Genomic DNA, 7,822 nt, shown 5'->3' on the forward strand with positions numbered 1-7,822 from the left:
CAAGTGCTCTCTTCCAACGATGCCATTGATGGATTTCTGCAAGCTTGGAGTGTTCACAAGGTAGATGACACGTCCTTGTAAGTGTTTAGTGCATTAGTCACTCTTTTTCATGTGCTACAAGGGCAGTGCCACAACATCGTGTTATATCTCCATCGATTAGTTGGTGAGAGAGGCACACAACAGTTAAAAATTTATTTTGGAACATAAAGAGCATTTGAAAAGTACCTTTTATCGACTATGGTGTGTGGAAGGTAGGGATAGTCCTTGCACCTTGGATTGGGATGGTTAAATTGTCATCGATGGTGATCTCACTTTGCCACTTAGAGAAGTCAGCAAACCAATCACAACGACATCTCATGTGAGGGGCCGGACCACTATCCACAAGCCACGTGTATGACTCAAATGTGAAAAATGTAGAATCCCCATCATAGGAGACAAGTAACTCCTTTTTGGAAACTACATAGTGCAGGAAGATTCCAACTCCTTCTCTTTGTTCTTGGTATCCTGCTTCTTTAAGCAGACTTTCTTAACTTGGCCGATTTCACCACAAAAGAAGCAAACATAATCCTTGGCACTCTTGGAGGAGTCCCCTTTCTCTTTCTTGTCCACTTTCTTACTCTTCTTCTTTTTTGTCTTCATTGGAGGTCCCATTCTTCGTGGTGGCCATTGTAGAGTCAACACCACCCAAGAAAGGTGTAAGAAGTAGCCTTAACCTATATAGGGAGAAGGTCCTCCAATGTAATACGCTGAGCCTAATTAGAAGAAACATGGGAAGTGAACAAGCATCAAACCTCTCCAGAAGCTTGGTAAGAAGTCACATTTCCACGAATTGTGAAGAAATAACCTTACCACACAAGACGGAAAGCTCCTCCAGAGTCTCCTTCATCTTGGTTATTAAAGCCATGGGAGAAGGAGAATCTTGAATCTGCATTTGAAGAAGCTGAGTTTCCAAAGTGAGGACCTATCCAGGGGTCTTCAACTCGTACAAATGGGCAAGCGTCTTCTAGGCACTACGTGTAGTGTTTTCCACTCATAGATGAGTGAGAATAGAATCCTCATAGTTCAAGATAAGGAAAGGATGTACATAATTATTGGAATGATCCTAATCATTGCGTATGCTTGAGTAACACATGGGATAGTTCAGCCTGGTTTGGGTGAGGGATTTGCCAGAAAAGTCATCAAATCATGTGAGCCGAGAATGGACACAACCTTCATTTTCCAAATGGGGTAGTTTACCCCATCAAGCTTCGATGAGTCAAAGAAAATAAAAGGGGAGCACTCCTCAAAGAAAATAGAAAGGGGAGCATTGGGTTGAGCCATGTTGAAGAAGAGAAAACACAATTTATATAGGATTACATACCAAAAGCTGAAATTGTGAAAGCTAGTGTAGAGTGTTGTCTAGTGTTGATGCTGGGCACCCATGGATTCCTAATTTTAAGGGATTAGAGCTTAAAAAGTTGGGCTTAAGGGAGACAAAGGCTATGATGACCCCTATTTTTTTCCCTTGCCACATCAGCCATACCCCCCTAGTTTCACTTTTTAAAGGGAATATTCTCATACTCTCTCTCTTACTTTTTAACTTTTATCATACTTTCTTACTTTTTGAAATTTTTATCTTCACTCTCTACAAATTGAATCTTTCTTGTCAGTTTGAAATCTCCTTTCTCATTAACTCCCACCATATCTCCCTTCCATTAACTCCTTTCTCATTAACTCCCACCATATCTCCCTTCCATTAACTCCCACCATATCTCCCTTCCACATCAGCAAAACATTCTCGTATTTAGGTGGGCCCCAAAAAGTGACAATTTTTTATTTTTTATTTTTTTTAACATTTTGAGGTGGAAAAAACACCACCCAACCAATATGTATGATGAACATATTTTTTTCCTCCAAAAAGCTTGTAATTCAAGGGTCACGTGTCAGAAGCTTGTTATAAGCCAGTACAACCATAACTAACTGTCAGGTCCCCACAACCCCATAAACATAACTAACTGTCAGGAACCACTACATCCATGAGATCCCGAAATTGTGGGGACCCAATTTTTTTTTAATTTTTCTCATAAATGTAATTTATGATGAAAAACTCCATGTTAGTATATTTGTATATCAAAAATATCATTTTCTACTTAGAAAAACGGATTTGTGTTAAACCTGCAAAACAGCAAAGTTTTAAGAGTCTCTCTCTCTCTCTCTCTCTCTCTCTCTCTCTCTCTCTCTCTCTCTCTCTCTCTCCATATGAGGATCTCTCTGCTTTAGCTTCTTCCTCTGCTTAGCTATGGAGCCTTTGCAAGCTGTGTGTGTAGCCCCTTGTGAAGCTAGAAAATGGAAGGTTAATTTACACATTCGTATTCCTGAAGAGTATGGCAGCTCTAAAAAAACCCATCCTACTGATGCACAATCTGTCCAAGCTCGTAGGATAGCTAAGGAGAAAAATATAGATCTTTGGGTTGATGGGCATCTCTATCCAGTTGACCCTCCCTTAAGAGCAAACCCTCCTTTCTGTAATTTATCATCTTTTATGCAATTTGTTTGTGAAGGAGAGCTTGGCTTGTTAGGATACTGCAGAAGATTGACTACAAGTGGAGCTTGGCAAACCCATATTCTCCATGTGGAGTACCCAAGGGATGGAGAAATCACATTATAAAGAAAGAGGGGTTTATTTCAAAAATACAAGACATGGAGGTGGAGCTTCTACAGGAGGAACATGTACAAACTATCTACAAGAGATGTTCAATTGGTTTTATCGCATAACCTTTGGAAGGGTATTGGTTAGGGAGCGGGCCCAACAATCTAAGCTTGCACAAGAGGCACGCAAGGCTACAAAAATTCATGCTCGGCTTTAATGGTTGCAAACCAATGCTCCCCACCATAGGCATGGTGCTTGGCGTGCACGAATGAGGAGGACAAGGGAGGCGTTGGGTTGTGTACGCACCAGCATAAATCTAGATGTAATAAAGCTAAGAAAATAAGTTTAGTTAGTTTTTTTTCCCTTAAAAAAAACTATTAATAGTCCTTCTCTCACTTCAGTTTCATTTCACTCTTTTAGAGAGCTTGAGCTCAAGATCTACGTAGACACCCACATAAGCATACCAGCACATCACCACGTTAGCATAGTCGTACATGGATATGGCACGCACCAAGAACACCGCACATGTTACCATGCCTTCACAAAACACAGTGCAAGGCACCCAACGACCACATACTGGAGGCGACACCACGAAGGAAGAGAGTGACCCCTTGGAATCTAGGACATGCCTAATGGGATCACCAGAGTCCAACCCTCCTCCCACAGCAACACCAGCGCACACACATGCAGGCCCTACCTACCCGGGAGGAACTTGATACACAGGTACCATAGCAACAGGAGGAGGAGGATTCAAACGATGAGAGAGACCAATAGGAGGTTTTTGCAAGTGCGCGCAAGCGTAGAAAGGCCAATCTCTTCAAGCCAAGGAAGTCCCAACCTCGCCAACGCACTAACACAACACAGAGAGCTCCAAGGAGAAGGATGCGCCAAGGGCATAGGGCTCTACAAGAAATCAAGTTTTATCAGAGAAACGCTGAGTTACTGATAAAGAAGAGCCCCTTTTGCTCGCACAGTGGTGAAGGAGATTCTCCAACGATATAGAACAGAGTTCGGTGAGCAGGGGATTGCCCTTGAAGCATTGCAAGGAGCCTCCAAGGCTTACCTTGTTGGGCTTTTTGAAGACACCAACCTCCTTGCAATACATGCAAAGAGGATTACCATATCTGCCAAGGACATGCAACTAGCTCGGCGCATTCGAGGGCAAGCGAGACACGATCTAGAGATCTTAGTTGTTAACCTTTTTTTTGAAGCAACTCTTTTGTTTCAAACCCCCCTTTGTAACAAGCCTATCTGGCTTTTATTTGTAACCTTAAATTTCTTGAGGATCCTCTATGCCTATGCTTTTGGCTATACCTATACGAGCAAGAAGCTTACCCCTAAATCCAAAACCAAAAACATCGAAGGGATTTTTTAATCAGAACTATACATTTGGTGCTCTGTGCCATAGAGGCTACACAGAGCACCTTAGAGAGGGCTTTCAAAAAGAAGAGAGTGAAGGCAGATTAAGGGGTATAGTCCCTGTGGATAATGGCGATGCCATCCATAGGAAGTCGACCAAGATAGTGCACCAACGCAGCATCATGTCCATGGACCTTGGCCTGGTCTCTGCTACCACCGCCTCTCCCAGCAAATGCGTCAATTTCAACCACCCTCTGCAATCAAAGGAAAAATCAAAATATTTTCCTATACATAATTACAAATGTTTCTAGGTTGTTAAAGGTCGATTATTACCTCTTGCTCAATGTCTTCTTTTGCTGAAGTGCTGGTGGGGGCGGAGAGGTCAATCGAGGACTTAGCCTCATCCTTTTTTGGTGCTTTGGTCTCCTCCATCACTCCAGTAGTAGCAAGGGTATCCTTTTCAGCCTCTAGCTTGTCTTGTAAGGTTGTGAATTCCTTCTCTGGAACTAGGGCTTGCTCCACGGTCTCAACCATAGTTTCCTTGACCAAAGAAACTGTCTCTGGTGGCTGCGACGACGATAGATTCTCCAAGGGGTAATATAGCACTATCTAGGTGAGGACCAAGGTTGGACGTATCAAGGTTCACCTCACATCGCGTGCATATAATGCCCAAGCATTCATCCATTCTCAAGCCAGTTGCCTTTTCAAGGTCATGATGAAGAAATAAGTATTCTTCACCTTCCACCACAATGGTTCTCAAGAGATTGATCTCAAGCTCTGGCAGCACCTTGCTCTCCTCGTGTGGAGAAGATGCCCCCGCATCTTCTACTACAGTGGGCTGTTCAGCTGTTGCAGATTGTGCACTCTCTGGAAAGTGCTCTGATGCAAGCTGCTCTTCAACAACACACCAGCACTCGTTCCTACTGCCTTCACTTCCTTGTCATCTCTCAAATACCTTGCCAACTGCAATGCAGGCATCTCTACCTCCTCATCCAAATCCTCATCTCGCTCTGATGAGGAACGCAAAAGTGGCAAGCCACGAGAGGAACCTAGTTCCTAAATTGCTCTTCCCCAACCTCTTCACCTCCTGCTTATTGAAGGTACAGTAAGCTCTGCGGGGATGCAGATGTCGATGAAGCGTTCAAGGCGCTGGTGGATGTAGGGGCGGGCATATTGTTGCATGTACTTAAGCAGCTCAACAGGCACCCATCGATCATTGGGGCAATGGGGAAAGGAGATGGAGTGGGGAGCCAAGTAGTGCTCCATGTATGCAATCTGCGTCTCATAATGTTGGGACGCAAGGGCGAACGACTTTTCAAAGTCAACTTCACGAGAGAACATGACAAAGAGCTCGCTCTTGCCTGCCCACGGGGTGGTGGAGAGGAACTCACAGAAGTTGTCAAAGTGGGTAGCCATGTGAATGCAAAGAGATAGTGTGAGCTCGTGCTTGGTTTCTATTGTGTGAAAATGAGAAAGAAGGTACCTTTGGCTATTTATAGTTAAAATTTAAAGTTTAGCCTTTTCACACCACACCGCTAGATAAAAAAATTACAGTTTGCAAAAATATTAAGATTTCAATTAAATAAAGATTGGTTAAAAAGAGCCTGCTACAAAATTACAAGCATGTCATCTAATCTAAAATTATTATAATGTCTTCATTTTTTGCCCCTCTTGTGACATTTACTTCATGTTGATCTCCATCTCCTTGTTGACTTGAAAGCTTGTCATTGCCTTCACCTTGATCCTGAAACTCTTGCCCCTCATGTGCATCAAAACAACAGAGGCTATTATCTCGTATACTCAGTTCATCTTCAAGCTCTTCCACATGCCTACTATGTGTTGGTAGGGCTATGCACCTTGGTGCTGAAAATTCAAGGTCCCCCAGTTGCCATGATTTTGAGACCATGGTTGTCCCCTCCTTACGCTTCCCAATCTGTAAAAATATAGAAAGTGACACGATAACCAGAAAGTGTAAGGGTTAATTCTAGACGTGTAGTAGTGGAATCAAGGTATACCTTTCTTCTCATCAACTTGAAACTTGACTCTTCCACATTGTCAAAGCCCATGATGCTAAAGTGTTGACGCAGGTCTGCTAGGCTCCAATGCTTGCTTGCTGCCACTCGCTCAATCCATCCATTTTGCATCATCACAGCTACCTCAATAGGCATAATTTCTTCTTATGAGGCTTGAAGTGGGATCCATGTCCCGTGCTTTTGCATCCATCTTTGGTAGTGCAGATGCATGTACAAAATAGAGTGTGCCTTCACAAGAACCTGAAAGACATTGTAGAATCTACTACATTGCACTTGTACACATCACCTTGATGTGACCCCTCATTAACCTCCCAACCCTCTCCTAGTAATCCTTGAATGAGATCAAACCGTACCTCACAAATATACATTGTTTTTGTTTGGTGCATTGGCATGGAATTAAACATGTGCACAAAAACATGTAAAGGAAAAAACCAATTTAGCCCTACTGACCTAGATGCCTTTGAAAACTTGAGTGATATCTTGATATCACTTACCATCTTAAAGTTTAAGCATAAGATGTTCCAAGCATCAGGTTTGGGCCATTCGGGATTGTTATTATAAGAGGGGGGTTGGGGATCTCTTCTAGCTTGCCAAATAAACCTGGTTTTTTATTTACAAAATATGAGGGAGAAAAGAAAAAGATGTTGTTCTATACAAGATCACTTGGGCTTTGAGATACAAACATTGCCTCTCCAATGGATGCATGCATGGCATAGAAAACTCCAGTGAGGCTTTGGAGTGGTTGTTCCTCAACATAAGGGGAAAATATCTGCAGAGAGACATAAGAAAATGGAGAATCATAAGAAAATTTGAAACAAAAAATATAAAATTAGCATGTTAAAGCTATGTTTATGTTACACTGACAATTTGAAGGAAACCTTGGTCGTTGGCCTATAATGTACAGGTCTCCAAGGGTATACACATGTTGCACTATGGCAACCAATCCTTCCTTCTTAGTATGCTTGAAGCCTTGTAGCCGCCCCTTCCAATGATGTAGCATATTCCCTAGTTGATGCACTCGATATGGTCCCTTAGAGCTTGGTTGCATGTAGAACCAAGCCCCAACCCTGAATCTTGTTGGAGCCCAAACTCCATTCTCATCTCTTGTGTTATGCAGCACAAGCTCTTCCACCTTCTCCCTAGGTCTTCTCACATTACTGGAAGAGGCCATGGTGGTAAGAAAAGAGAACAAGGGAAAAGAAAAGCTTGTTTTACAACAGAGGAGTTGAGAGGAGAGAAAGTTCAGGGTTTTCAGTGCAGCAATGGAAAGCTTAAAAGAGGGTTAGAGTTTGAGAATAGGCTTCCTGAACCTACAGTAGACTAAAGAGGGATAGAGTTTTTGCAGCAATGGAGAGGGAGGGAGCTTGAGAGAGAGAGAGAGAGGGAGATTGAGAGTGAGGGAGCTTGAGAAGGAGGGAGAGCTTGAGAGGGATGGAGCTTGAGAAGGAGGGAGAGCTTGAGAGGGATGGAGTTTCTATAGCAATGGAGAGCTTAGAAAAGGAAGAAAGAGGGAGAGGGAGCTTGACAAGGAGGGAGAGCTTGAGAGGTATGGAGTTTCTGCAGAGCAATGGAGAGCTTAGAAGAGGAAGAAAGAGGTTCAAAATGAGCTTTCCAAACCTAGAGTATGTTGGGGGGAAGTTTGAGAGGGAAAACACACTTTTGGGAAAAAATTGATAATTTTTAATTTTTAGGGTTTTGCGCGATTCTAGGTGGGGGGACCTCTAAGTTTGGGCCCAAGAGGTAGGGGGACAAGAGTAGTAATTAGGCCCCATTAGCAAACCAAAGCCTAGGCCCCCTAGGG

The sequence above is a fragment of the Cibotium barometz genome, chromosome 19 (assembly GCF_041138505.1).
Source record: "Cibotium barometz isolate CiBa-2024 chromosome 19, ASM4113850v1, whole genome shotgun sequence".
Classification (NCBI taxonomy): Eukaryota; Viridiplantae; Streptophyta; class Polypodiopsida; order Cyatheales; family Cibotiaceae; genus Cibotium; species Cibotium barometz.